A 9,921-nucleotide genomic window follows, 5' to 3' on the forward strand; every position below is an offset into this window, starting at 1 on the left:
GCTATGATCCGACTTAACTTTTCTTTTACATCACTTGTCAAGATCAAAGTGAAAACAAGATAACGCGTATTAAGCATAGGAAACTGTCCCGCGTACATTTTTTTTTAAGTTAAAAAAATAGACGCTTCTATTTATATAAAATATTTATATTAAAAATTTATTTTTTTTTCTTGCTAAAACCAGCGATGAGCATATTCAAGTAGGATATTTAATTAGAGAACGCGTATTAATATATATAATAAATAAATAAATTTATTAATGTAAATAAATTATTCCAATAGAAAAAAATATCTTGTGCATATTTCATCTTCTATTATATAATATAAAATCTATGTTTCTTATTTTCTTCGGGATATTTTTTAATGCCAATGTAAACGTTGTTACATTTGCAATTGCAGTGTTGTTACGAATCCCCCGTGAATTCTTCACACGGCGTTTTATCAAACGCGTATCCACTTTTATAGCCGCTAAATTATTCCCAGCGGCGTTGAATATTTATTTTACATTTAGAGAGGTGTCATTGTATGATTCGGTGCACGGCTAGGACATTGAACACCGTTAAAAAAAAGGAGAGAGAGAGAGAGAGAGAGACAGAGAAAGAGTAAAATTTCCAATCGCGTTTATAAATGTATAATGAAAAGGATGCGTAAAATGCTGCGTCGCGTCGGATGTTTCGGAAAAAGAAAAAAAAAAATACAATCGGTGTCCATCGCCAAGGGCGACTGTTGGCCGCGCAAATGCGAGAACATCGGTCTGTCTCAATTATTCAGGTAATTCGCTGAACACACAACAACATCGACGGATGACTGGCGGCCAAATTTCTTTTTGTCATTTACGTGGCGGGAGTTTTTGCGTGCTCCCTCCTCGCGTGTATCGCGCGAGCGTGGTTATCGACGCGACACGATGCACTCGTGTGCATTTACGAGATGTCGAATATTTTGCCGCACCAAACTGGGCAATGAAATTAACGTCCTATACGTCGCGAATCCGCTCCTACACTTTTTTTTTTATTAGCCTTCATTTAACGCCGACATATAGCGCAGTTATGTATTTTCACAATGTGATATCTATAGAGATTTTTGCATCTGCACCCGATGACAAATTTGTTTGTTCTAAATAAACGTATTATAAAGTCGTTTTATGATAATATCAGGAGACAGGCAATATTAAAGAATATTATTAAAATGTAGAGAATATATAAAGAAATGGTTAAAGAATATTAGTAAAAATTAATATAAAATGTAAAAGCTCATTAAAAATATTCTTAAAGAAATTCAAAGTATTTAAATTGTGTTTTCTAAAAAATATATCTCTCTTTCACACATGAAGGGGGTTCAATTTACATATAATAAACTACGGCTTATAGGATCTCGAATTACGAGGAGCTTTGCGGTTTCTCTAACGCCCGAATTACATCGTAACTTTGTACCAGAAGGAGTTTAGATGCACGAAGGGTCTCGCTGCGTCCTCGTATGATGCTCCCTGGCGATGGATGCACGTCGCTTAACACAACCAACGGCGCATACATATACATATACATATGCATATTTGACGTTCGTATGCGTGCCTGTACGTATTATGCACGTGTGTGTGTGTCGGCGGCGTGCACTTGCATCGCCGGCACCACGACCGTGCTATACTTGGGCGCGATGCCGAGATTAAACCGTACACCGGCGCGATTACGATCCGGCAGTATCCGATTGGCCGCCGCTTCGTCGAACGGCAGAGGCGGAGCGAGCGCGTAATGAGTTTCTAGCTTAGTACTCTCTCTCTCTCTCTCTTTCTCTCTCTGCATTCGCACTCTTTCGCTCGCTTCGTCTCTCTCTCTCTCACTCGTTCTTACGCGTTCGCTACCCCTGCCCACGCACCCCCTCTCGCATACGCGCGCGTGCACGCGTACGCGTGTACCAATACGCGCGCACAGGGATCCTTTTTTCTTTCTCTGAACGAAGAGTGCGCGAAAGCTCGCGGTATCTCTTTCTTCCTCTCCGTCGTTTTGCGCGCCTCGTTTGTACGATACTTTCGTATCGACGCAATATGCCGTGATGCTGTTGCAGTGGATTACAAGACTTTTTAATCTCGCACCAATCGAGTTTTGTAATACTACTTGTCCATGCAGTTTCCCAGTTAAAGTTTCATCGAGCACGCTCTTGATTCAAAGACTTACAGAGACAAAATGCTGGTAATAGGTATCGAAAAAACGAGCGTCGAGATGCTTCATAAATCGATATCGTAGTAAAATATCGATGGCAAAACACCGAGCATTAGTTGGGCACCATCCGGTGTTTTCGATGCATCGATGTTCTCGCGTACCTTTGATTTATGTCAACGTGAAACTCGAGAACCACACGGACTGGGATTTATTTATCGCACATAGCGTTTCCGAGTTGCGTTAGCAATAAAATTGATTCGCACATTATAAGGAAAATATGGGAAATATTGTTGGCACGTACGTCATTTTCCATTACTCATCTATGTAATTTAGATTGAAAGAAATTTCTCACAGAGTTAAATTATTTGTTTTCTTGATTTGCCGCGCGCGCGAATTGATAAAAATAACTCCGTTAAATGCATGTGCATTTTTTTTTATTCTGTCCGATAGACTGAATGCGAATCAAATAGCATTTCACGTATCGATGGAAGCAGGAATTGAAAATACATTATTTGCAATTATCTATTATATTATGCGCGTAAGAGTGATCTTTCTAGTACGCAATAATAAAGTAATTCAAATCTACAGTGATAGGTAATATTTCTAATGTAGAGATTCTTGAAAATAAATATTTAAATAATTTTGTTTAAATAAAATATATTATTTGAAATAATATATTATTGAAGTAATATATTATTTAAAATATATTACTTCTTTCCTGTAACACTAATAAGATATAACAAGATATACATAAGATATAAATAGGTAGAAAATATTTATTTGATAAAATTTCTTTTAAAATTATTAAGATCTAGAGAGTTATCAAGGTGGTACTTAAAAAAAAAATTATTAAAACTTCTTATTTGAAATATTTATTGAAGAGTCTTACATAATATTTGAAATTTTATTTTAAATATTATGCAGTAATGGAGATAATTAGAAAAATAACAAAAAACTAATATGTATTTATAGCAAAGTAACGATATGTATTTAATATTAATTTATGAAAAATGGCTAACATGATTTAAAAACATAAAAACGGATCTAACGATAAAAGAAAGCAGTAAAAAAGAAAAAATTGAATAAATACAGAGTATCTCGTAAAACATATTTAAAAATATTTATTTCCGTCTTGTAAGAGCAATTAAACATTAAAAAAAAATTAGACAAAAAAAATTTTAAAACATTTTTGTATCAAGATTAAAAAAAAATATTTTACATTAATTATTTCGATAATTCAATAAGAAAAATAATTTATTAAAATATTTGTATATTTTTTATTTCTAATATACTCTTATATTTATGTTCAAACATTTTTTGTTCATCACACTTTTAATTCTAATTATGTGTGTATCAAAGAGAAAAATTTCTTTTATTATTTATTTAATTTTAGAAGTTTATTTAAGAAAATATTAAAAATTTAAAGGCCTATACACACACACACACACATATATATATATATATATATATATACATACATACATATAATGAAACGAATAAAATTGAATCAACGAGCAAACTAAGTACAGAGGTAACAATATTCAATGATACAAGCAGCTGCAGTTCGCATCGTATAATCCCCTTCTTTCTCGTCGGTGGCAATTGTAATACCTATTTATTGCCAGTGCACGATCTCGACCGCGCGCGCAAGCCTCCTAACAAATTATGCAGAATAACGCAGCGTTAATTATGGCCGATTGCGATCGCATGATATGATATTACGAGATGGGCCTTCGGTTGTGCCACTCCGCATGGGCAATTTGTGACTCCACACAAGAACGTCGGGCATGCCCATTAGTTTCTTTATATACGCGGTCCGCGCGTAATCGCGGGCTAGTTGCGCGTACCTATTAAATCCCTCGGTTTATTTGTTCGCTTTTTGATGACCGGCCGGCATGCCGGTGCTTCATCCGGAATAACTGCGGCGCCGTTCCATCGAACGAGATTGAATCGGGCCGGAGTTCCTGATGAGATTTGTGTGAAAAAAACGATTAATACCTCATTTCTTGATTATTATTCACTAAGGATATGGGAATTGCGAGATACACATTTATATCTTTCACAAATGCTAGGCGCGCGTGTGACGTATACAATAACATTAATATTTTATTTTTTTAATTCAGAAACAAAAGAGAGAGAGAGAGAGAGAGAGAGAGAGAGTATAGCTCCTTTTATTTATTTTCAATAATAAATCAAAATCCTTAGTAAGGCTGGCAAAAGGAAAAAAAAAAAAAAAAAAAAAAAAAAAACAAACAAACTTTTGCAAGACACAAAGTGACATTAAAAGTTGTATCAAAGATCTAAATTTCTCTTTATCGATACCATCTTGTACGAATTATTTTACGCGCGGCAACGTTTCACTCTTCGAGTTGCTTCTTTGCGCGCGACTCCTGAAAATCGATGTCGACACGACGAATTCGTGAAACATTTAAAAGTTCTCGTTGGTGCGCCTCCATTGTTGGCCTAATACGAATGAGCCGGTATCCTTGTCGACTCTGCATTCTTCATGAGAATCGCACTCCGCCTAAAACGAACGTGACAAACATCCGACGTTTGCGGTAAAAATATCTATGTCCTGCGACAGTTATTGCGCAATTTTTTCCGTGCATAAAATCTGCTCCTCTTTCGTGAATTGCAACAATAAAATATACAAAGCTATATATATATATATATACCGTAATTTATAAATAAAATAAATACATGTTATAAAAAGAGAGAAAGAGAGAGAGAGAGAGCTAGATTGATATAATTGAGATGCGATAATTTTCGCGACAGAAGAGTCTGACTGAATCTCGCCACAAAGATCTCAGCCGGAGAGGAAGGGTTCGTAATTACGAGGGTGGTTACAAAAGGACGAAGAATATCCATCCGCCGACTAAATATCCATTTACAGTGATATGACCGATTTCGGGTTAATCATTTGGACGACGCGAGCGGTATATATTAAAGTTGATTTCTTTCTTCGCGAAAGAATAGCCTTAAAATCTTCTCTCTCCAGTGGCCGTGGTGGTATCGCATCCAATCTCGGACGACCGCGTCCTCCCGAAGCTTAGCTCTCCGGCCGGGAAAAAAGAAACGTTAGGGGTCTAATCGCGTTAGGTGCTCGGCTCGCCATGTTGCGCTTTCTGGTCACGTACCGCCGTAAAACAAAGGAACATTGAGCGAGACCTCACGCAGGATACGCCCCTTAATATTTAATCCCTCATTATTGGGCCGAGGCCGAGCTTTTGAGACAATTGGCAGTTTTACTAGCCAATAAGGTATCGCGGATACCGGCAGGAAACATTACGATCACGCGTGCTGATCACACCAATTCTGGGCAAAGGCTAACGGAGAAACGGAGAACGATGTATTGCAATTACTATGATATAAATATCGAAATAAATTCAGAGCAAAGTTAATTGAGAAAATTCTAATAGACGTGGAATTGAAATAGGTAGGAAACGTAGGTACAAGTAAAAATATTTATCACGTTTTCGAATAATTTAAACATTTTTATATATCGATATTGATATGTAAAACAGATAAAAAAATTAATAACGGATATCGTGCATAAAAAAATCACAAATACAGACCACGTGCGCGCGATCACGTTGTCTGTCGTGACGCAGTTATGTACTACGGCCCTGTTTTTGACCCAAGAGACCTGCTATAATGAAATTAGAGTTCTCGTTGACTGAGGCGAGGTCCAACGTCGAGAGCGGCGCAGCTGTTGAAATATCACTGCTTTTGCAAAAGCTGGCCACACTCGAGCGGTTGGAGAAAGGAAGGAAAGGGGAAGGGTCCGGAATGGATAGACCGAGAGAAAGAGAGGCAACGAGAAAACGAGAGAGAAATTTGTAAGAGACAAGGTGATCGAGCACCGGACATAGCGCGATATAATGAAAACATGGCCGCCACCTGAAAATCCCGGTTAGCTTTGAACAAAAGTCTGGTTAAAGTTTCTCTCCTCAGCATGCTGCCGTCATCCCCTAAAGCGAATGCTTTTTTTTCTTTTATTTCTCAATCATTAATTGTCATAGGATATTATCGATCGATAATCAGTAGACATAGAATTAAAAATGTTGTTTTAAGATACTCATAAAAATAATCTATATTTGCGGTCGCGTAAAATTCTTTTCTTAATCGATTTAAAAAAATGTCACTACAAAATATTCACAAAATTTATTAGCTTTTTAATCTTTCGCGAAATTTGTAATATAGTAAAATAATACTTTTTATAAGAATGCGGGTCTTACATTTACGAGGGTGTGTCTCGCTCGATCGAAACGGAAATGTCGCGAGGATCCGCCGATCGTATCTGTCGTTAATCCGATTTTTCGTTTAAAGGGAAACGCGGCGACTTGTCCTCGACTGAATTTCATGGAGCTCGAAATTAAATACAATTTAATCTCGGGACGCGCGGTCGTAGCCCAGGATGCACACAGAAGTCTGGTTTACGTCATCCGTAACCACTTAGCGTATTGGAGTTTGATTTATCTTCCGAGCCAAACTGCTGCCTGGGGAGGGCGGCTACCCTCTCAATGTACTCTATTGTATTTCTATTAAGTCTCGGGCACGTTCCTTCGCCCCGCACGATCGTACTGTATCTCCCGACATTTCACCCTCCTATGACGAGATCGTTGGCCACGCCGGCACATGTTTTTTATAAACGCTTCTGCATCAAAAGCATGCCAATTTAATCGAGAATTGAATTAAGAAAAAAAAAAAAAAAAAAAAAAAAAAGACAAAAATACGTACGTTAAGTAGTATGTACAAGCTTGAAAATTGTATTTTATTTTTTTTATAAACTTTTCAAGAGTAACAAGAAAATATTTAAAAATCAAAGTTAAATTAAATATAATGCTAATTCTATATAATAATTTCAATTAACGCGGACGTTGAATAAATTATCAAATAAATTATCTCTCTCCTTCTCATCTTTTATTTCCTCGGCTCCTTCATCTTACGAGTGACTGGCGTACGCCATTGTGAAACTTTTTTTACGGGCCAATGTAAAACGAAGTTAGGGCCACTCTGCGACGACCTAATATTCCATTAAATTGCAATTAGCGCTAACCACGTAGGAATGTTTTATACCAATTAAAGATTTAGTAAATTAATTAGTTAACTCTTAATTCGTGGAACGCCAATGAGACTTTTCGACGATGATTTAGATGAAGACGTCGCGAGAAGGTAACGCCGAGAGTATAAATCCACCGTAACGGATTAATTTCATCGTACCTCGAAAGCAACGAGTATTTAATCGCACCGTGCCATAACGCCGGCTGAATATAATATTTACGCGCTTCTTAATCTCGTTCAAAATGTAAATGAGTTAGCCGACAATGTATGATCCCCGAATCCCGTGACGTTAATAGTAAAATAAAGCAGCGAAGAAAATAGATGGCTGCGCAATTGAAAACTACAGTGTATAATTTACAAATTTTTCACGACAAGCATCATTAATTTTAACAGTCACTTTTCAACTTCTATATGTATGTAATTTTTGTTTATACAATTATTTATTTAAAAGTGATGTTTTTTTTTTTTCAATAAATATAGAACATCTCTTTTCGGAGATGGGATAATTATACCTCGGTCGAACGAGCGTCATATAATGATTGAAAAATTGTAAACGCAGTTTCTCGACTCTTGGCCGGCCGGCTTGCCAGCGGAAATTAAGCATTCTTTTATCTCTTCGCGACGTTTTATGCGTCTCAGCTTGGAGTTCCTCTTAATCAATCAAAAAATCATGAAGAAATGAATTAGGTAGTAATTCTCGGGGAGGAATATTTCACGAGAGATGAGAGGCTAAGCTCCGGAACTTTGTTTGATCTCACGACCAAAAAATGCCGAGACACGAGATTTCGCGCAAACTTGTTTTACTAGTTGAATTTTGCCTTTGAAATTCAAATATCTTGGAAATTCTATTACTTGATTGTTATATCCATTAATCATCTATTAATTAGGTATAATCGAATATATAGTGACACGTACCGCATCGAAAACGCGTGGGAGAGAAAATCGACACGTGGCACGCGATCCGATCCTTGAACGCGGAGGATGGAGGAAAAACGAAAACTCCGACAATAACAATAACAACACCGGGAGGATGGAGGGGGGAGGAAGGGGGAGGGCGGGGGGAACCCAGTATAACATATAAAGGCGAGAGAGAAAGAGTCGGGGGAGAGAATGCGCTCTCACGGTGATAAACTCCTCGGTAGACAGAATACAGATCGAAAGTCTGCCGGCTAACCGAGTTATCGTGGCCTCCGCCGAATTACTGCACCCGCTTTCCCTCCATTTGGAAAATCCCCTGGTACTAAATAAATGTTTCACTCTGGCCGACTTGCCCGGTATATTTATATGCGGTGTTGCGGCGGCACCGGCGTCGGCGATGTTACCGCCCTCCCTTTCTCACCCTCACCGCCTCCACCCAGCCACCCTCTGCGCATCTCCTTTGCCCCTGCGCAGCCATATGTACTTTCCGCAGGAGGTAACCTTCTCCCCTTTCCCCCCGCCGATTCTCGCAGCCGCAACAATGGAAACAACGGGAGGATATAGGTGCTCGCAAGACGTATGGGACTATCGTTTTCCTCGCGTAAAACTTTTCAGCTCCGACGTGAATGTTTTAGGCAAAGAACGTTCCGCAACGATATTACCCTCCCCCCCCCCCCTTTTATAGATTAAGCGAGGGTATCATTTTTTTTTTTTTTTTTTTTTTGGGCTCTATAATCGTTTCACCGTTATACGCGTACATCGATGTATCGATTCACGCGAGGACGCATGGCACTTAAATTCCACAAGATTCACAGGATAACGATGCCTGTACATTGACACGAATCTATGTCCCCCCGTAGGAAACTTTTTTCCCCTGAATGTTGCAGATACATATTCGCCGACCGAGAGTCGCGTCGCAAACTCTTAGGATCTCGTCGTAGCGGGGGCCCCTTCAGGGCAATTCTCGGTCGGCCACGAAGTTTAAAGTTCCGCAGCCGCGAGCGGGCAGAAATCGGGGATGGCCCGTGGGGAGACAGAAAGTTTCGTTCCGTCCGCCGTATAGTCTGCACCGCGGGGTAATTCAGAGAGATACGTCGATTTTCCATTCCGGCTTCGGTGTCCGTGACTGTCCCGCGCATGAATGTTTTAGTGGAGATAAAGCTGCTGCAAAGTGACTCCCGATCGGTTCGTTCGACTCTCTACAATTCGCTGTTTCGCCGAGTGAAATTAATTTCGCACCGGCCCGATGCATATAGGACGTTTGAACATCGGCTACGTATGATATAACAATTATTTAAATTCAATTTTACCTTCAATTCCAATAAAAAGAAAGTCGCTTTTTTAACTATCGATCATTGAAATATCACGAAAAAATACATTTTGTTTTTTTAAACGCGCATAAAAAATATTATAGGCAATTGTTTTACCACGCGATTTTTGAATGCAATTATTAATAAAATTTCATAACGATTATGTAATATATTTATTTCATAAAATCCGATATTGAACATCGGCTACGTATGATATAACGATTATTTAAATTCAATTTTACCTTCAATTCCAATAAAAAGAAAGTCGCTTTTTTAACTATCGATCATTGAAATATCACGAAAAAATACATTTTGTTTTTTTAAACGCGCATAAAAAATATTATAGGCAATTGTTTTACCACGCGATTTTTGAATGCAATTATTAATAAAATTTCATAACGATTATGTAATATATTTATTTCATAAAATCCGATATTGAACATCGGCTACGTATGATATAACGATTATTTAAATTCA

The sequence above is a fragment of the Anoplolepis gracilipes genome, chromosome 6 (genome assembly GCF_047496725.1).
Source record: "Anoplolepis gracilipes chromosome 6, ASM4749672v1, whole genome shotgun sequence".
Classification (NCBI taxonomy): Eukaryota; Metazoa; Arthropoda; class Insecta; order Hymenoptera; family Formicidae; genus Anoplolepis; species Anoplolepis gracilipes.